The sequence below is a fragment of the Miniopterus natalensis genome, chromosome 2 (genome assembly GCF_054644295.1).
Source record: "Miniopterus natalensis isolate mMinNat1 chromosome 2, mMinNat1.hap1, whole genome shotgun sequence".
NCBI classification, from domain to species: domain Eukaryota; kingdom Metazoa; phylum Chordata; class Mammalia; order Chiroptera; family Miniopteridae; genus Miniopterus; species Miniopterus natalensis.
The window spans coordinates 184,821,257-184,842,112 of NC_142082.1; positions in this window are offsets into that span (position 1 = coordinate 184,821,257).

Sequence of the window (20,856 nt, forward strand, 5' to 3'; positions counted from 1 at the left end):
CGCAGGTGAGAGGGGAGACAGAGCCCAGAGGCCGCTGCGGTCGTCAGTGATGCACCTACATGCCTGGAGTGGCAGGGCCAGCACGGAGAGGCTGGCTTTCACTCGGTCTGCTTGGTTATAAAAGGAGGTTCCCAAAGACAAGCCAGGCTCGAAAACTTGGGATACTGGCTGTGTGCTCTCTGCTGGCAGCCAGCAGCACAACACGTTCCCCATGGTTCTGGGGCAGGGAAAGGAACCCCGAGGCTAAAACCACCATCCCCAGGCCTGGTGCTGGGCAGGTTGTAGCAACTTCCCTGCTGGAAGGCAGAACCGGCGTCCAGGTGTGGAGCCCTGTCCTTTTCTCTGAACAGCCCGCTGTGGTTTCACACAGACACACACAACCAGAGGGCTTTGTCCTGTTTCACTTTTACAATTTATTACAAAAAATTTCAAACATACAGAAAAGCTGAAAGAGTTGTAAAGTCCACATCCAAATGCCCATTACCTAGCTCCTACGATTCACCTTCGCCTCATTACCTGTCTCTGCCCAGACTGGCTTTTAAAAATTCCAGATATATGCTGCTTACAAGAGAGACACCTAGAACCAAGCGGCACAGGAAATGTGGTTGCTACGTGCCCTCGTTTCGCAGAGGAGGCTGAAGCGGAGAGAAGTCACAGGCTTGCCGAAGGTCGCACAGCTGGTTTCTGAGCAGATAACCTGAGCCCAAAACCCTGCTGGTCCCCGTCACCACCGCCCTCCCCCCGAGCCAGCCTCGTCGCAGGAATCAGAAACCACATCAGAAACCGTACCCAACCCAGACGTGCGCACACTGCAGTTCCGCATACGTGAAATTTTAGAATTAGCCAAACTACGCCGCCAGTGTCTGCTGGGACGGGGCGGTGGGTGCTGACTGCCAAGGAGCGTGAGGTCACTCCTACGGACTCATAGGAATGCACAGAAAAAACAAAGGTGCTCCCGCCCCATCCCTGTGCCGGCAGCAAAGGGAGGGCCCTAACCCACCGGCAACCAGAGGCGCCCAGCGGTCACCGCCTGCCGGTGCCCCTGTCCACCAGCAGGTGGCATCTCGGCCTCGCGTGGGCCACCTCTGCAGGCTCCCGGGTCCTGGCCGCACTGTTGGCACGTGTGCCTCCGGTCTCGCTGGGCCGATAGAGGAGGCCCGTAGCCCACTGTGACAGCCGCCCCAGGGTGCTCAGGCAGTGAGGCGGCTGGGCCCACGCTTCTCTCGTGGTCACGGGTGGGAACGTGGTGGGGGTGGGAGAGTGGAGTGGAGCCTCCACAGTACATTTTTCAAAGGAGGCAATGTCTCGACCGTCTGTACTGTGTCCGATGATGAAAGACAATGGTGGAAAGAAGCTGGGGGAAGCCAAGCAAGAGCAAGACCGTGAGAAGCTGCCAGGTGGGGACTTTCTCTGCGCTTAACCCCCCCCCCCACCACCCAGCAAAGGCCCGGGCGGCACCCCACACCCTTGTCCAACCGGCCCCAAGTTCATGCCGCTCCATCTTGGAACTTAGCCACCCCTCTGCCCAGAGCTGGCAAAGTCGGCTTCAGCCGCCCTGTGTCTGGTGGGTCTGCCGTCCTGGTCTGTTCCCAAATGAAGGCCAACCCCAGCACTGCTCACCCCCGCAGATGGAGGCAGGGACGGGCACGTGGACAGATGGAAGGCCTGTGACTCAGTGGGTCTCTCTGTTTTTTTAAAATATGTTTTTATTGATTTTAAGGAGAGGAAAGGAGAGGGAGATGCACTGATGTGAGAGACACATGGATTGGTTGCCTCCCGCACACACCCCAGCTGGGGCCCAGGATCGAAGCTGAAAGCCAGGTGCATGCCCTTGACTGGGAATCGAAACCTCGGCCCCTCCGTGTGAGGGCTGATGCTCTAACCACTGAGCAACACCGTCCGGGGAAAAGCGCAGAACTCACCTTCCCGAGGCACCGGAGCCAGTTAAAGGCGGAGCCGGGCGTGGACTCCCGGGCCCCACAGACTGACCTCCCCACGGTGCCCGGAAGTAGTGTCTGGAGGCCTCAGTGGCGGAGATGGTCGCGGCTCTCAGTGCGGCTCTCAGTGCGGCCTTCTGGATTCCAGCTCAGCATCAAGCCTCCTCGATGGCCCCGCTTGGATGTGGACCGTCGGTCAGAATCAACGTGTCCGCACAGAGCTCCGGGTGTCCTTCTGTCCCTGTTCCCCCAAAGTCGCCTCCATCTCAGTCAACCGCAGTCCCACTCTTCCAACTGCTCAGGTCAGAAAGCTGAGATTCACCCCTGGGTTTTCTCGCTCTCTCACGTCCTACATCCAATCCTTGGGCAGATCCTGTTGGCTAGACATCAACAGACACGAAACGAACACTTTTTTCCACCTTCACGGTGGCTACTCCCTTGTCCAGCCATTATTGCCCGCCTGGGCTATTGCATTAGCTGCCTCACCGGGGCCCCCGCTTCTCCCCCTGTCCACACACATTCTTTCTCAGCACAGTGCCACGAGGCGGAGTTAAAGTGCAAGCCAGGCAGCCTGTCCTTTCACTCAAACCCTCCCGAGGCTCCCCTCACTCAGAGTAAAGCCAGTTGCCTTTAAGGCTCATGGGACCTGGTCCCCTGCTGTCTGATCTCCTCTCCTCCTGCTCACTCTGCTCCAATCACACTCCCTTCCCTGCACTGCAAGCACATCCCTGCCTCAGGGCCTTTGCACTTGCTGCTCCCTCAGCTTAAAATGCTCTTTCGTTAGATAACCATGTGATTGACTCTATCACTTCCTTAGGGACTCGGCTCCAAAGTTACCATCTCAGTGAGGCTCTTCCCTGTGGAGGGGAGGCCTCCGCCCTCCACAGCACTCTCCCTTCCCAGCTTTCTTGTCTTCTATCCCCTGATGTGTATATTTATCACTGGTCCTCTCCGGCCACTAGAGTATATTCTAAACTCTATTCCCAGAACCTTGAACAGCGCATGACAAATGTTTGTTGCACTGGATGAATGAACTGTGGGGCTTGAGTTTCATAGCCTGAGCTAGTCCACCTGGGTTCAGACAAACTCAGGGCATTCAGCCAGGGGGCTGAATCCCCCAGGAACTGAGGAGATGCCAGGGGAAAACTCACCCTAGGGCGAATGTCAGCCCAGGCCTCCCTGACCTTTGCTCAGACCCACTAGGCCGGCCAGCCCAGGAGAAGACAGAATTGGATCCCTCTCAATTCCTTCCTGTGGCCGCATGCACATGAGCAGCGTGGGGGGGGGGGAGGGGGGGTGAAAGAGGGCACCGGTGTTGGGACCTGGGCTTCCTTCACGTGGAATTAGCTGCACGTGGTCCAGTCCCTTTGCCTCCTCTCCAGGGCTGCCTGAGCCATGCCTGGTGCAGCCATGGTTATCGCCAAGGCCTGGGAGGGTCCTGGAGGGTCCCAGGGGTGAGACTGTTGGGGACCCTTTGTCTGTCGGGGCCTGTGTGGTCCTCATGGTGGGAGCCAGGGGCTGCAGAGGGAAGAGAGGGGTCCGGGGCCCCTCAGACTCAGGCTCAGCCTCTAACCCTTTATCCCAGTCCCGTAATTTCAGACGGGACTTTATGTCTCTGAGGCTGTTTTCCCAGCTATAAAATGGGATCATGACACTGACCTGTCTCTCAGGATTACCGAAAGGAGTAAGTAGATGGGTATATGTGAGGGCCCATCCCCGCCCACCCCTGGCTCACCCTGGGCTCGCAGAAGGACTCGGGGACGTGGCCACATTCCCCAGACCCGGCTCCCCGCCCTGCCTCTCACCAGCTGTGAGCCCTTGGAAAAATGACCCACGTTTCCCGAGGCCCCGTTCCCACATCTATAAAATGGGGGTAGTAAGTACATTATCATTCCAGAGTTACGAGAATTAAATGAGATAATTTGTTAAAGTGCTTGGCATATAAGATGATCTTCAGAAGGTTAGCTATTAATGTGTAAAAACACATATTTGGGGCTGCCCAGGACTCTTGAGCGGAGGACGTGATACCAGGGATGTGATGTCATCTGAAAGGGCTCCAAGCCACCAGCATCAAACCTGACCGAGGCAAGGATCGCGCTCCGTTGAAGTTCAGAACATTGGTTCTATATCAGTGTTTTCCCATTTCTGTCTCACAGAGGCCACCTCGGCCTGTAAGAAGCCCTTGGAACTGTTAAACTGGGGAACATTCAAACCTGCAAAGAATATTTGTGAGTTTTTTTTGAGCCAAACTGTGTACAGCTGCCGGGAAGCAGCATCTCAACGGATTGAGGTGATGCCCCGGAGAACGGCGGTTTTGCACCTTGTTTTATGCATCACAATCAAAAGAGGAGACGTAAGGGGGTTCCGTGAAATCCACAGGTGACGGATGAGGGGGGCGGGAGAGAGCGAAGCGGGGAAACCTGCACTTCTTTACTTAGGGGGGAGCAGGTAGTTAACAGTCCACACTTCACTCAGTAACAATGAGGGGATCTGTGGTCTCTGCAGAGCAGTGCCTGTGCTTTGCGGGGCCCCGAAAAAGGAAAATCACTTTGACATTCCAAGGATATGTTATCCTAGATGCAAAAAGACAACAGACAGGCTCAGTTCGGGTAAAGACGGACCTTTGTCAGGGAAGATGCCGGCCTAGGACATGACTACCCACCGCAAACTGCTTTTTAGTTTGAAAGTTTTCATTTCAGACCATCCTATGTGGTTACTTCAGGTCTCTGAGTTTTCGAGGCCGCCTGCAGGCCTCCCCGAGCTCATCAGGTGAGCACGTGGCCCCTTTCCGTCCGCAGAGCCTTTGGAAGGAAATGTCAAAGGAGAAAACCCAGCATGTTCTGACTCGTGACATTCAGCTGCTTTTTTTTTTTTCTCTCAGTCAACAGACCCATAGTGAGCACCATCTGTGTGCCTGGAAGTGTGTTGGGTCTGGGGACGGTGGGGAGGGATGCCCAGGTCTTTGTCACCAAGGAATTCACCATCCTAAGGCCCTAGGACCGTCCCGATGGAAAGCTCAGATGACATTTACCAAGGGCCTGGCTTTCCTCCGCCCAGAAACACTGCAAAATGGATCTCCAGAGGAATATCCAGCAACCATTTCTTGGAATCGTAAATGTCTGAGGGCTGCTGCAATCCTTCAGATTATCTTGTTTTCTTTACCCGGCGAAGCCAAGAGTTTAATGCTACATCTGGGTGAGTATCGTTCGATAATAAGAACCACATGTTGTCGGTGGAAATGACTGGAAATTACACTTAGGATGAGAATTTGGGGTTTTGGATTGCCTCTTGGAAGGCAGGGCTGAGAAACAAACACACAGGACGCTTTGCCTATAAATCTCCCCGGGATGTCGCAAGGCCGGGGGCTCCTGCCTGCTCTCTCCGGGCGTCGGGAGTGGCGGCCACCGCCGGGGTGGCGGCCACCGCCGGGCAGGAAATGCCCCGCAGCCCCAATGGGCCGCCGGCCCCCCTCCCCGAGCGCCGCCTCTTCCTGCCGCCAGGAATGTCCACCCGGTGTCCCACAGGCACCTTGAACTCGGGGCGTCCACACTGTACTCATGATCTCCCCCAAACCTGCCCTCTCTCTGCAGATTCCACAGCGACGAGAGGCGCCCCCTGGTCCTGGGCCAGAGACAGGGAGTCATTCCCCATCTCCCCCGGCCCCCTGCCCCCCCGCCGCCCCCACATCAATCAAGTGCTGGCCCTTCTCTCTCTGATTTGGTTCTTGTGCCCCCCGGGACCTGTCCTGGTTTGGGGTCCTCCAGTGTCTGGGCCATCACAGCAGCCTCCTTCACCCACTTCCCACAGCCCGCTCCTCACCCCTCCAGCCACGGCGCTCTTTGGAAAAACCCAGACCCCACTTGGCTGTGGCCCTTTTTGGGAACTGAATTGGAATCCAAATCCATCAGTTTCTCCACCTTCCAAGAAAAATGCAAATAACAACCATATAAACTCATAGGTAGGATTTAGTATTGGGGGGGGGCGCCTTCCAGGAACTGCCCCGACACCAGGACACTCTGGGTGAGACTGTGCCCCTCCCTCCTGTCCATCACGTCCTGGCAATGAAGTTGATGGTCGGGTGGCAGGACCCTGGCATCTGTGCTGGGCAAGGCCTGAGACAGGGAGACAGATGACTCAGACGCAGTCCCTGCCGCAGGGGGTCTCAGGACCCGTTGTTAGCAATGACTGAAAGGAAAGTTTCCAGAAGGGGGGACCGGAGAGGGGCAGGGCCGGCTTGAGAAGAACCTTGAGCTTGAGGAGGCCAAAGGTTGGGCGGGTGCCACGGGATGGGGTCGTGGGCAGAGCCTCAGCCGGACAGTGGGTTGGCAGGCTGCGTGCTCTCCCTCACCCCCTTTCCAAAACACAGCGGCCTTTTGCCTGGACTCTGTGCCCGGGAATCAGGTTTGGAGGGGAGGGGGCAGAGACCACCCTGGGCCCCACACCCCTCACCTGGGATGGAGGCTTGGGCCCGGGCCAGCCTCCCTGTGGTGCTGGGAGGCCTGCCTGGGGCAGCCTCAGGGGCTCTGATGAAGAACAGATTTGTATGCATTTGCTTCTTTCCACTTTGTTCTTAGAAGGCAGCCAGGAAATAAATATTTGCTGGGTGAATGCATCCCCCCCCGCTTCCCTAAAACAGCTCCCCACCCGTCTGCCCGGAGGCGCCCGAAGGGCTGAGGGAACCGGGGCTCAGCGTGGTTTTTGTCACCCTGGTGAAGACTCTGGTAGGATCTTGATGGCCAGTGCCCTCTGAGGCCCCGCTGTCCTATGCTCGCATCATTACCCGTAATCCTGACAGCAACCTGTGAGCCCCACTATGGTAGGCCCTGCTGTGGGTGAGCCACTGAGGCCCTATTCTGCTAAGTCACTGGCCCAGGGTCCCACAGTGGGTCAGCGGGGGCGCCGGGCAGGGTCCCCGTGTGAAGCCTGGTGCTCCCTCCCCAGCACTGGGGGTGCATGTCGCACCTTTTCTTTCTCTGCCCTGACCTGCAGGGCACACCTGAGCCCCCTCCGCCTGGCCTGTGAGCACCTGGAGCGGAGACTGAGGTCACCATGCGGCCCGGAGCCCGGCACAAGGTCAGGACAGCATGGACACCATGCAGACTTCCGTGAAAGCTGGGTACTCAGGTCCCACACAGCCTCCCCCATGGAGTCAGAGTCACGCTAAAGGCCCTTGGGCAGCTGTAAGTTGATATCTGGGAGGGCAAGTCCTCACTCCACTCATTTACTGTAAATGGACCCCCACCCTTTCCAATCGCTGACCCCATCGCGGCTCCCACTCCGTGGCCGATCATTTGTTGAACACCCACGAAAGGCTCGGACGTTTCAGCGACCTCGTGATAAATGATGTGTAGTTTTGTTTTGGGAAGGCCGGCTTGGGCTCTGGGCGCGGGCGGATCACAGGGCTGTGGGCCCTGGGGCCCCCTGCGCAGAGGAGGCGCCCGGAGGCAGCACCCACCCCTGCTGGAGGCTGCAGTGGGGCCTCCTCTGCGGGCCGGGCGGAGCGTAATTGGTTCTGCATGGTGTTGGGAGGGTTCATGTCGAAACTGGAGGAAAGAATCCCATGGGGAGGCCGGAGTCGGAGACCACGTGGCTGGCTCCCTGCAGACGCCCCCCGAAACCTGGTCCCAATTAGGCGCTTGCAGGGGGCTCAGGGTCCCCCCCTCCATTCGTTTGCAAAACGCTTTCACTAAATTCTGCCTCTTCCTTTGTGGAGCCCAGCTCATCTTTTCATTTTTAAAATGCAGACTTACAAAAAAAGCCCGTCCGAGGTAAGGAAGGCAAGGTCTGTGGGGCGGCTCCGTTGGATTTTATGGGAAGGTTGGAGCATGATTAGGCCTGGCCCCCTGCACCAGACACGGTGCCCAGCGCCTGGGTTTATGGGGCTGACACTCCCTGAGCTGGACGCTTCCACCAGGGCTGGCCACCTCCATTCAAGAAAGAGCTGGACGGAAACTTGGGGAAGCAGTATTTTCTTCCACGGCTCGGGAACCATCTACAAAAATACACTTGGCTATTTTTAGACAGAGCTGCTCGCAGGACTCCTCTCTCTTTTTTCCGTAAGAACGTTTGGGAGTTTGATTTTGTCATTTAATATTTTCCCTACCACCTGGGGAAACCATCAAGCGCTGGCATTCCTGAGTCAACTTTTCCTGCCGCTCGCTAATTAAAATAAATCTCCGGTGAAAGGACACCTCCTAGTATTCGTGGTGTGGCGAGAAGTTCTGTGCTGTTCCCCTCCGCTCCTCTGAGGAACAGCAGTGACGGGCGTTTCTGGGATGCCCACTCTGTGCCATGCTAGCGACGCCCGCGGGCCGTTCCCTTCGGGCTCCGTCCGCCGTGTGCTGTGGGTGCTGTTTTCATCACCACACATCCTAGATGAGAAAAGCGAGCCCACTCACAGGGAGCCGCAGCCGCAGGGGCGCGGGGGCACTGAGAGCAGGGGCGTCAGGAGACCAGGCTCCTTGGGCTCCAGCTCTGTGTTGAACACGATGCCCAGGTCAGAGCTGGAGGAGACACATGCGGGTCATCCACTCCCGAAATTCTGCGGATTTTATTTTAACATCTAACTGCTCCCTCGGAAGTGTGCTCTGTGGGTGATTCATGACCGTGAACTTCGTATTTGCTGAGACTAAAAGAGCATCTTTCCGGGCCTGATGGCTGCAAGCTCCTGGAGGACAGGACTCGTCTATCCTGTTCTCATACCTGCTCAGTGCCCCTGGTTTGCCGGTGTCCTGGGCACGTGTGAAATGACCCTGTAGAGGCCTGGGGAGAAAAAGCGTGGAAACGTAAACCTTATGGACACTCCATTCATTTAAGAAACCTAGAGGCTGTGTTCTCAGCAAAGCAGCCCAGGAAATGCCCGGGTGGCGGGTGGGGGTGTCTGGCGAACAGCGCTCCCAGTCTCCCGCTTCCTGACGGGCCTGTGCTCGGGCTCGTGGTGACAGCATTCTGTCAGTCCCAGGCCAGGGCCTCCTGAGTTGAGAGGAGCCACCGCAGGGACCTCCTACACCCCTACACCCTTCACCCTGAAATTGCAGGGTAACTATCTTGTCTGGCTGCAGAAAGTGTTAGTTGGGCCTAGCGCCCGAGTCCCTGGTGCCGCTTCTCAATGCTACAGCACTGTGGCGCCCTGGTGTGTGGTCACGGCTAGGCAGTAACGCCTGGGTGGCACCCCTGTCGCCACAGAATAAATGACCAGTCTGTGGCCGTGTGTGTGCGTGTGCTCGCCGGGGCTCCAGGTCCCGAGAGACACCGAGCTCCACAGTCGTGCCTGTTTTGTGGTCAACTAGCCTTGGGGGGGGGGGGCGGTTTAGGGGTTGTAGAAGTGGAGGGGACCCAGTATGTTTAAGTGCAGTTTGGGAGCCCGGTTACCCAGACCTGACCCTGGCTGACTGTGGGTGATGTGATGGGGAGGAGGCGAGTGAATCTCAAGTTTCTTTCTGGCTTGGGGGCCAGTTCGGTGGGTGGTGTCCTTCACAGGCAGGAAGCACAGCGAGCCAGCCAGGCCTGAGGTGCAAGCGTGTGCATTGTGCCTGCTCAGCGCTGTTCACAAAGGACCACAGCCTGGGTGCCTTGAACAACAGACACTTATTGTCTCACTGTCTGGAGGCCAGAAGTCCAAGATCGAGGTGTCGGCAGGGCTGGTTCCTTCTGAGGCCTCTCTCCTTGGCCTGTAGACGGCGGTCTTCTTCCTGCCTCGTCATATGGTCATCCCTCTGCGTGTCCTAATCTTCTTTTCTTTTTAAAAATTTTTTATTGATTTCAGAGAGAGGAAGGGAGAGGGAGAGATAGAAACATCAATGATGAGAGAGAGCCATGGATCGGCTGCCTCCTGCACACCCCCTCCCGGGGATCGAGCCCACAACCCAGGCGTGTGCCCTGACGGGAACTGAACCGTGACCTCCAGGTTCATGGGTTGACGCTCAACCCCGCCTGCCGGGCCTAATCTTCTCTTCCGATGAGGACACCACTCAGGTTAGATTGAGGTGCATCCTAATGACGTCATCTTAACTTCATCGCCTCCTTAAAGACACACAGCTGCATGCCGGGGTCCCCGGGTTAGGGCTTCAACATACGGCTTTGGGGGGATCCAACTCAGCCCCTAAGAGCACGCCTGCAGCTTGATCAGGCCGAGTCCTGAGAACGCTGGAAACGCCTCCGTGATGCTGGATGTGTGTGTCTGGGTCCAGGGAAGGGCTTGGCTGGAGCTGTGAATTTGGGAGGGAGACAAAGAGATGGCGAGGGGGGCCACAGGCGAGGAGGAACGGGTCCCGGAGAGGGGGTGGGGGGAGGAGAGCAGAGATCCGGGACCAAGCGCCCAGGAACCCAGCTCAGGGACAGCAGGTGGAAACTGTGGCCGGTGGGACAGGAGGAGAGCCGGGGAGGGTGGAGTCACCGAAGGGACCCAACGAAGGGGTGGCTTTGAGACAGAGGATGTGGTCACCGTGTCGAATGGCCTCTGCGTGGGGGTGGGCACCTTTTTCTGTCTGGCATCTATGCCATTTCATAACTTCCACAAGCCGGCGGATGGTTGGGATAGAGGCTTAGTTTTGCTTTTGTTCCAGCCCCCAGCACGCACCCCAGGGCCCGGTTCAGGAACGGGATACATTGAAATATGGAAATATTCACGTCTGGTTTTCCTTGGGCGGCTGTGACTTTCTGTGTTCATGAAATCAGTCTACTTTCTGGCAGTTAAAGATGGGTAAAGGTGTCCTTGGATTGCAAGAGGCCCGTGCCCTCCCCGGGGCCGCCCCGTGGCAGCAAATGAAACACCCAGACGCGCCGTTCCACTTGGACGGGGGAAAAAACGCAGCCTGGCTGTGCTCGCTGTGGCTTTGTTTGGCCTTTAAACACTGATTGGTCGAAGCACATGATGCTTTCCAGATGCTCCCTCTCTGCAGCTGCGCCCCGCGGCGGGCCTCCCCCAGGCCTCCCTCCGCCCGGCTCCAGCTGCGCGGCTGTGGCCCCGCTTCCTGCGGGCCAGGCAGATGGTCCCCAGGGACCCCTCCCGCTCCGCATTCCACATGTGTGCCTCCGAGGTTTGCGACTGCCCAGAATCAAAGCCAGGCGTTGAGGACCCCACGGGGTCAGCAGGAACGATGCCTTTAATTTGAAAAGTGCTTCATAATCTTCAGAGACACCCCCCCCCCCCACCGGCCTGTCCCAAGTCGCCTGCCCAGCCCCATCTCTCCGGGTGCCGCTGGGGTGACTTACAGTTCTGGTCCCGCTGCCTCGATAAACCCCCTTCTGGCGATGCCAGCCGGCCGCCCCCCCCCCCCCCCAGCCTTTGGAATTTAACACATTGACTGGAACCCAAGGATGGGCTTCTTCTCTCAGTAAATATCTTTCTTGGATTCTGATATTTGAGCAAATTGGTGAGACGCCTATGTCAGAACTTCTTTTTAACATTTAATTTCAAAATAGTGATAGATTCACCGGGAGTTGAAAAATAGCACAGAGAGCCCTGGCCGGTTTGGCTCAGTGGTTAGACCGTCAGCCCGCTGACCTAAGGGTCCCGGGTGAGATTCCGGCCAAGGGAATGGGCCTCAGTTGGAGGCTCAGTCCCATCGGGGCTCGTGCCGGAGGCAAGCAATCGATGTCCGTCTGTCTCTCTCTTCCCCCTTCCACTCTCTCTGAAAAGCAATGGAAAAAATATCCTCTGGTGAGATTAAAAAAGCACAGAGAGACTCTTCGGCTTCTGAAAGGTGGGGTAGATTTACGTTTCCCTCTTCCTCCCGCTAAGGACAACTGGAAACTGAACACTTTATATAAAACAAATGTGAGAAGATTCTGGAAGGTGGAGAGAAGCAGATGGGCTGACTCGGGGCCTGGGGACCCGCAGAGCGGACTGGCGGGGCGTCCCCTGGGGGTTCTTTTGCCCCGTGCGGCCCAGTCTCGGAGCTGAAAAAGAGGCTGCTGGACACGCCGACAGGCAGAGAGGGACAAAAGCCACAGGAGCCGGCTGTCTGCAGCCAGGGACCAGGAAAGGGCCTGGCAGGACCGAAGACTTTCACACAATAGCTGCCCTAGTTCAGCTGCTCGCGGGAGCAGGGCCTGCCCACACCCGGCCGGCCAGGCGTCCCTGTGGGCCGGTGTCAGCGAGGCCGGGGGGCAGCCGGGCACTCGCTCCTGCCAGCCCGGCCCGAGGCCCCTCTCCCGAGGGTCAGCAGGGACGCCCGGGGAGTCTAGGCTTCGACCCAACTCGGCAGCCACAGGCGTCCCTCCCGCTTCCCCCACAGGAGGCCTAGTAGAGCCGGGACCTTCGCTGGGCCTGGCCGGAGCCGGGTCACCCTTCCCCCACCCAGTGGCTCCAGATGGAGAAGTAACAAAGCTCTTCTCTCTCTCCCGGCCAGAGAGGCTTCAGTGGGGCCTCTTGGGGAGCCAGGATCCCACCCCCACCCAGTGGGAGTGGGGAGCACCCCTCCGTGGGTGTCAGTGAAAGCCGAGTGGGAAGCCAGGACGCCCGTGTCCCCCGCAGGAATGAGGAGGGCCCCTCACCCCTGCAGGGCCATGGTGGGGGGGGAAGGCAGCCGAACAGAAGGTTTAAATAAGACCCGAACCTCCTGTGTAATATGAGAACAGCCCGGCTTCGGCTGAAAATCACTCATCGGACCGAGAACCAGAAAGATCTCAAGCTGAGTGAAATACGACAGTAACTGGATCTCGGCCTTGAGACGACAGATGTGAGATTATCTGTTAGGCGAAGATTTCGAAGCACCCGTGACACAAACGCTTCGACCAGCACTTGTGAATGTGCTCGAGACAAATGGAAAAATAGGAAGTCTCAGCACAGGAATGGAAGAGAGAAAAAGGGAAGCGTCGGTGCGCTAGGAGGTAGAACGGTGGAAATGACCGGACGTGAACGACCCAGATACGATAGCCTGGGGGGAGGTGAACAGAGCGCCTCGGGGCCCGCGGGACTCTCGCGGAAGATCTAATATTTGTTATATCAAGTTCTGGAAGGAGAGGAAGGGAGTGGAGCTGAAATAATAACTGGAACTTCCCACGTTTGGCAAAAGACATAAACCTATAGAAGCTGAGCAAATTCTAAATGTGATAAACCCAAAGAGATCCACATCGAGACACACCTCAGCCAAAATCCCGAAAACTAGAGACAGGAAAAAAATGTTGAAAGAGGTATTTTTGTCAGTGGACCTATCCTTTAAAATTGCTAAAGGAAATGTTCTAAACAGAAGGGAAACGGTAAAATAAGAAAGCTTGTAAATCAGGAAAGTACAGTAAGTAAAAATATGGGGCAAGGTATGTTTTTCTTCTAAATTATGTTTGACACTCAAAGCAAAAAGTATAACATTGTCAGGTGTGGTTTTAAATATATGTAGAGGAAGTATTTTTTAAAAAATATGTTTTTATTGATTTTAGAGAGGAGGGGGGAAGGAGAGAGAGAAACATCAATGATGAGAGAGAGTCATGGATCGGCTGCCTCCTGCACGCCTCCTACTGGGTGGGGATCGAGCCCGCAACCTGGGCCTGTGCCCTGACCGGGCATCGAACCGCGACCTCCTGGTTCATGGGTTGACACTCAACCACTGAGCCACACCAGTCGTGCTGTAGAGGAAATATTTAAGACAATTCTAAATAGGAGAGAGCAGAGAAACCTAAAGGGAGATAAGATTTCTATACTTCACTCTATCTGGTGAAACGGCACCCACAGAACGGGGTAAGTTATGTGCATATAATGCTGTATGTACCTAGAGCAACTACTACAGTGATTAAACAAAGCAATATATTCAAAACACTATATAACTGAAAATGGGATTCTAAAAAAATGTTCAAGTAACACACAGAATGACAGGAAAGAGAAAACGGAGAAACAAAAAGCAAAACAGAAAATGCCCTGGCTGGTTTGGCTCAGTGGTTAGAGCTTCGGCCCGCAGACTGAAGGGCTCCGGGTTCGACGTACCCAAGGGCAGGTACCTCGGTTGCAGGCTCGATCCCTGGCCCCAGTCGGGGCACGTGCGGGAGGCGACCGGTCGGTGTGTCTCTCTCACAACGACGTTTCTCTTTCTCTCTCTCTCTCTCTCTCTCCCCCTTCCACTCTCTCTGAAAAGCAATGGAGAAGAAAAAAAAAAAATCCTCCAGTGCAGATAAAAAAACCCCAAAAAACAAAACGGCAGACTTAAGCCCAAATAAATGAACCAATGACATGAAATCGAATTTTACCATTACATTTACCATTTACACACAATTAAAAGACAGAAATTGGCAGAACAAATTTTAAATATGGCCCGACTATCGGCTGCCTACCAGAAACTCACAGTGACAAAGGCAATTAAAAATCAAAAGAATAGAAAAAGATCTACAGGACTGTGCAAATATTAAAAAAGGGGGAGCCGGTGTATCTATCAACATCGGGTGAAGTGGACTTCACAGCAAAGCAAGTCACAGAGACGGAGAGAGATTATGTAATGATAGGAGGGCAAGCCCATCGACAGGACGCGCCAGTCCTACATGTGCGTGCATCAAAGACCAGGGCTTCGAAATGGGCGGGAGAGAATTGAAAGAAGAAATAGAGCAATCTGCAATCGTGCTTGGAGACTTATCCAAAGGCACAGGCAGGTGGGTCATGCCTAACGTCACTGTCACCAGCCCATCCATCCAGGTAGGACTCCTGCTGGTGGGACAGCATCTCCTGGCGTGCCAGCCACAGGGGTCACGGGCTGGAATTCTCTCTCTGGGTGTCTCGATGCCCTCGCTCAGACGCCCAGTGCTTGGGGAGCAGATTCAGTGAGAAGAGGCCACCGCCCTGGAGTGCTGGAGCCTCTCTCCCTGGGTCTTCATCTTCTGAGTCTCGCTCCCTGGAGAGGGTCAATCAGCAAACCTCCTCTGCGTGTCTGTCCTGGGCTGGGCCGTGTGCCGCGTGCCGAGGGAGGAGGCAGATGCAGTCCTGTCCTTGAAGCCTCGGGCCTGCGCACTGTCCCCATAATGACCGGAAACCATCAAAGGGAATCCGTCAAATGAAGTGAGCTCACACTCGGGCTCTAAAGGCGTGGAAATGCAGTCTACCTTATGGACAACTTTCCACTCAAAATTGTCAAATTAAGCCCTGGCCGGTGTGGCTCAGTGGTTAGGGCGTCGGCCCGCACGCCAGAGGGTCTTGGGTTCGATTTCCGGTCAAGGGCACGCGTACCTGGGTTGCAGGTTCACTCGCGGCCTAGGTCAGGGCATGTGCAGGAGGCACCCAATTGCTGTCTCTCACATCCATGTTTCTCTCTCCCTCTGCCTCCCTCCCTTCTTTCCACTCGGAAAATCAATGGGAAAAGATATCCTCAGGTAAGGATTAACCAACGACAACAACGAAAAGAGTCACCCACCGAGTTTAAAATGCAGATTCCCGGCCCCTCCCAGCGTTCGGATGAGGTCGGCCCCTAGGTCACCCTTTGAGAAAGACCCGTGTGGACACCACGGTCTTACAGGCAACTGGCCGAGTCACACCCGGAGAGCTCTCACTTTCCCGCCGGGGAAACTGTTACCTGGCCCCATGCTCAGGATGACTGTGTGGGATCGCTTAGTGCAAATAAGAAAGCCCGGGCCTGTCGCTGGAAGGATAAGCTTCAGTACTGGGCGGAATGGCTGGCGCTGACCTGGGTCGTTTCCAAACACCTCCATCGAGGAGCAGTCACCCGGGGTCCTCAGAGGGGTGTGGCCCTGCCCTGCTCCAGCTCCGGGGGTCAGTGGGAAGCCCCGCCCCTCCTAAGTCTCCGTGGTGACTTCAGTGTTTAAAACAGTTTGTTTTGGATCGGTCCTCGCGTCTCACGAATTCTGTGTAACTATGAACAAACTCGTACTTGTCCCTCTGAAGTAGATCTCCTATCTTTATGGGCTGTTTCATTTTCCCATTAAAGTTTGAAAAGTATATTTTGAATTTCCCCTGGCTTCAGAATGAAGTCATGAGACCTCCGAATTGCCAACAGATGCTCTCCTGCTGGAACATGAGTGCGCGGGGAGGTTTTATTGAAGCGATTTTCATGCGCAGAGACAGATCAGGCACGTCGAGGACCTGCTGTGAGAAGCACACGGGTTCTCCGGGGAGGCCTCGGGTTTGATTTCAGGCCCGGTTTCGCTTAGGTAATGGTAATCCTTAATAGGCACATGTGCTTTTCTCTTTTTTAGCGTGGGCCTGTTGTTCTCCTGCTTGGAATTCGTCCCCACCATGACGCTAAACTGTCTCAGCTGAAACCTGGACAACGGGCTTCGTTTGAGATGAGGCATAAAATGATGAGATTGGATACGTCCAATGTAGGTTCCTGCATTTTGGGTAGTCTCGGTTCCAATGTTGTTGTTGTTTTTATTGATCTGAGAGAGAAACACTGATCTGTTGTTCCACTTACTTATGCATCTTCGGCTGACTCTTGTATGTGCCCTGACCGGGGATGGAACCCGAAACCTTGGATGCTCAAACCAACTGAGCTGCATGGCCAGGGCCCGAAGTTCTTTACGCCAATAAGGAGCAAGTACTGGGAGCAGGGCAGGTTGTTAAAAGAGCTGGCTGAACCTACTTAAAAGCCAACCCTGTGGGGAGGGAACAAAGAAAAAGCGTCCCCTGCCCGGCCCGCGTGGCTCAGCGGTGGAGCATCGACCTAGGATCCAGGAGATCGCAGTTCAGGGCACATGCCCTGGTTGGGGCTCGACCCCCAGTAGGGGGCATGCAGGAGGCAGCCGATCAATGACTCTCCCTCACTCATCATCAATGTTTTTATCTCTCTCTCCCTCTTCCTTGCTCTCTCTGAAATCAATAAAGATACATTAAAAAAAAAAAAAAAGAAAAAGAGCATCCTAAGGCATCTACCCCATGGTTGGCCCCAATGTTCCTCACGAAGTATCTTCCCCAAGGACAGGCCTGCGACCTGTTTGTTCCTTAATTTTCAGTCCCTAGCTCAGTGTCCGACGGCGTTAGGTGCTGAGTGGCTCTCAGCTAAATGGACGATTTGGGGCGGTTTGACAGTTGGAGGTGTTAGGTGGATGGCTCCCAGGAGTAGGGCCCATGCCTCGAGGCAAAGGATGCTGTGCTGCCTTCACTTCCAAAATAAACCTTTGGAACTCAGAGCAGGGACCCGACCTTGAAATCCAAGGAGCTGCCTTGCTCGGAGGGAGCGAGGGAGCCCAGCGTGGGGGAGAAGAGAGCCATGGGGCTGTGGAGTTCCCAGGCAGGGCCTGTGGCTGCTCCCTTTCCCTTTCAGAATGTACTGGAGGTGACGGATTCCCTGGGGATGTTCTGGGGGATCCTGAAGAAAAGGGACCCTCCCCCCCGGAGGCCCCGGGCTGTGGGGTGAGGTGGTATCTTGGAGGTCGGGGGAGGCTTCTGCCTGGAACATCCTTGCCTCCTCCCTGGGTGGTTCCCACCTGCTCCTGAGGACTCCAGGTGGAAGGTCCCTCTGGGAGACTATTCTGTGTGTCTGTCTGAGTCGCCTGCCTCCTCTCCCCTGGGTTTCCTTGTCTCCCTGTGTGTCCATGTGGCGTGAACTGCGAAGACTGAATTGTGAGCCTATTTCATTCCTCGCCTGTGAGTTGCTTTGGGAGGGACCATGTCTGAGGCATCTTTGTGTCCCCGCGGTCAGCACAGGGTGTTCTGTGTCCCCCGCCGCCCCGCCTCTGCCCACCCCGATTTGTCAAGGTTCCTTTGAACATGTTGTATTTCCCTCACCCTAACTCCCACCCCCAGCTGCTCGTGAGATTTCTCTTTGTGTTTCTGTTTCCACAGTCTGCTGTTCTGTGCTTAAAACGTGGTTTTCCGAGTGTTTATCCTGTTTGGGGTCAATTGAGCTCCTTGATTCTGTGGGTTGGCGTCTTTCATTGTTTTGGGGAAAATTCTTGGCCATAACCTGAGTATTGCTTTTGTCCCCTCCACCTCTTTTTCTGAGGCTAGACTTGCATATATGTTCGTTAGGCCTTTTGCCTTTGTCCTATAGGCCTTTGGGCCTCTGGGTTTTGTCCATTTTTATTTTTCACCTATGTTTCAATATGCATATTTTTTTTTATTGACCCCTCTTGGAGCTCATTTTTCTCATGTTCTGTGTGTCTCCATCTGTTGCTAAAGCTTTCCACTGAGCTCTAAATTTTTCAGCTCTGGGATCTCACTTTAGTCATTTGGTCTTTTTCTCTAAAGATTCCAATGTTCTGTTGGAAAAAATCTACCTTTCGTTATTTTGCTGACACTTTCCTTTATTTCTTTTGACGTATGAGTCATTGTTATTTTAGAGTCTCAGTCAGTCAACTTCAGTGTCTGGGTCGACTGTGGCTGTGCATCCTTCCTATCTTTCTCTCTGTTACTCGTCACGTTTCCTGCACTCTTTTCATGTTTAGTAATTTTTTAAAAAAAACGTATCTTTATTGATTTCAGAGAGAGGAAAGGAGGGGGAGAGAGAGAGATAGAAACATCAATGATGAGAGAGTCATTGATCGACTGCCTCTTGCACGCCCCCTACTGGGGACCAAGCCTGCAACCCGGGCATGTGCCCTGACTGGGAATTGAACCCGGATCTCCTGGATCCTAGGTTGACACTCAACTGCTGAGCTATCCGTGGCCAGGCATGTCTAGTAATTTTGATTGAGTGCTGGACATTGTGTATGAACAATAAGGAGGCTCCGGGTGACTTTATTCCCCTCTGGAGATGGTTCTTCCTCACCTCCTAAAAATTCTCCTACTTAAGTGGAAAAAAAAAAAAAAAAAGCTAAATACAACACTGTCCCTATTGAATAAATAATATGAGGGGCCTTTCACCTCAATCCAACCAGAAATTGAGCTGGGAAGGAGCTTGGTGTAGTTTTAGGCTTACTTGTTTGTCTCTGAGGTGTCCAGGGAATGCCCTCTGAGCTTTTTTATTGAGAACTTGGGGGGACTTGGTCTCCTCAGCCCTGAAAGATGACAGGAGAGCCAGGTTTGTCTTCCAGTGGTTCCAGCCCGGCTCTCCCACCTCCTGTCCAAGTAGCTTCAACACCTGGCAAATATGTGGAGCGGGGAGACTGGTGGTGTTTTTGAGGGAGGTCTCCTCCCAGGCTGGTCTTTTGTGTCCTAAGCTCCACTCTGCCTTTCAGACCTCCTCTTGGCTCTCCAGGTCCCTGAACAGCACCAGAATCAGCAAATGTGCCACCAGGAAAAGTGGGCTGTGCGTTCAAACCCCCTCAAGTTTCCTTGCCGCACTTCCACGTGATCACACGAATCCTTGCTGCCTTCTCTTTGCCCCGGCAGAGGCTCACGGCCAGGAGCAGCCCAGTCCTCAGTCCTCAGAACGAGCACTTGGCTGGAGGGCGTCAGCTCACCTCAAAGTCTCTCAATCCTAGGATTTAATCTAGTCTAATCCTCATTGCTTCCAGAGCTTTTTGAGGCCTTAAAAATATGATTTTTGCAATTTATCCACATTTTTCTCTTTGGTGCTATGGGACCTTTGACCTGTGATGACCTGCTACTTACTCCAACTTAAGAAGTATAAAAGGAATGTTTCCTACAGAGTTTACCTGTCTTTGCCTTTTATAAAATCATGCTGATGTGAAAAAGCTAAGTGCACAGTTGTACCTCCGCCACCAGAACTAGTGTAAAAGTCCTCCTTGCAAGTAAACATAACCAGAGGGCAACATGGGAAAACCAGCCTGATGGTGGGGTGGTGGGACTGTCACTTTCCCTTCTGGTTTTGATTTCCTTTCATATGATTAAAATGTGGTTTATAGAATTTTCAAAAATAGCCCTGGCCGGTGTTGCTCAGTGGTCAGAGCACCAGCCCTCCAACCAAAGTGTCTCGGGTTTGATTCCCAGTCCGGGGCGTGTACCTGAGTTGCAGGTTTGATCTCCGGCCCTGGTCAGGGTTCCTGGGGAGGCAACCAACTGATGTGTGGCTCTCACATTGATGTTTCCCTCCCTCTCTCTTTCTCTCTCTTTCTCTCCCTCCCTCCCTCGTTCCCACTTTCCTCTCTCTCTAAAAATCAATGGAAAAATATCCTCGGGCGAGGGTTAATAAAAGAAAAAAGAATTCTCAAAAATATCCTTTTGGAAACCCAGGCGTGGCTGCGCAGCTCTGCTGAGGTCAGCTTGCAGGCTGGTGTCCGGGTTCTTGTCGAGGGGTCACTGCCCCCCTGATCCACTGAGTCACCCCAGCGGTGGCCTGCTCGCCCGGAGAGTCCCTGCGCCTCGCCTGGTCCGCGTCTCCCTCCCCGCTGAGACCCTTTACAAAGTCAGGAGGGTTAACCACGCGGACCGGCGAGTCTTCCGTCTGACCTCGGGTGCTTTGGTGGGTGGAGCTGCAGCTGTGGGGCCAGGAGAGAGGGGGAAGGGGACACCGGGCCTGGCCCTTCTGAGCCCTTGTCCACTGGTCCAGTGGGCACAATGTTCCTGCCCCCGGGCTGTTGGAGGACTGGGCCACCCTGCATGCTGCTTGCCGAGCTCAAGCTCGGCTGAGCCTGCATCTGAGCATGGAGTCCATGGCCGGAGGGGATGGCGGCTGCGGAGCCTCAGGCCACTGGTGGAGGGACAAACACATGGCCCAGGGCAGGCTGGGCTCCCTGATTAGACGGGTATACAAGTCAGCCTTGTCCATTCATTCCCCACACTTACTTATGCTGTACGTGGGTGAACTCAGGGTAAATGTGCACTTTCTCCGGGCGAGCCTGGAGCGGGGCTCCCCGAGATGAACAGAGGGCAGCCCACCCAGTGGGGAGAGAGATGGGTGAACAGTCAAGGCCGGGACAGCCTGGCCGCCTGAGGCCCAGGGGAGGAGGGCCCACGGAGGCCCAGAGGGGAGCCAATGGGAGGAGAGGAAGCCAGCAGCCTGATGTGGCCCCACAGACCACCCAACCTGTGCCCTGCGTCACCCCCAAAATCCCAGAGGGAGTTAGAGGCGTTCGGTGGTCTGAAACCTGAGAGCACATAAAACATGGCCATAATGAAGTCAGCCCCATAAACTGGGAAACC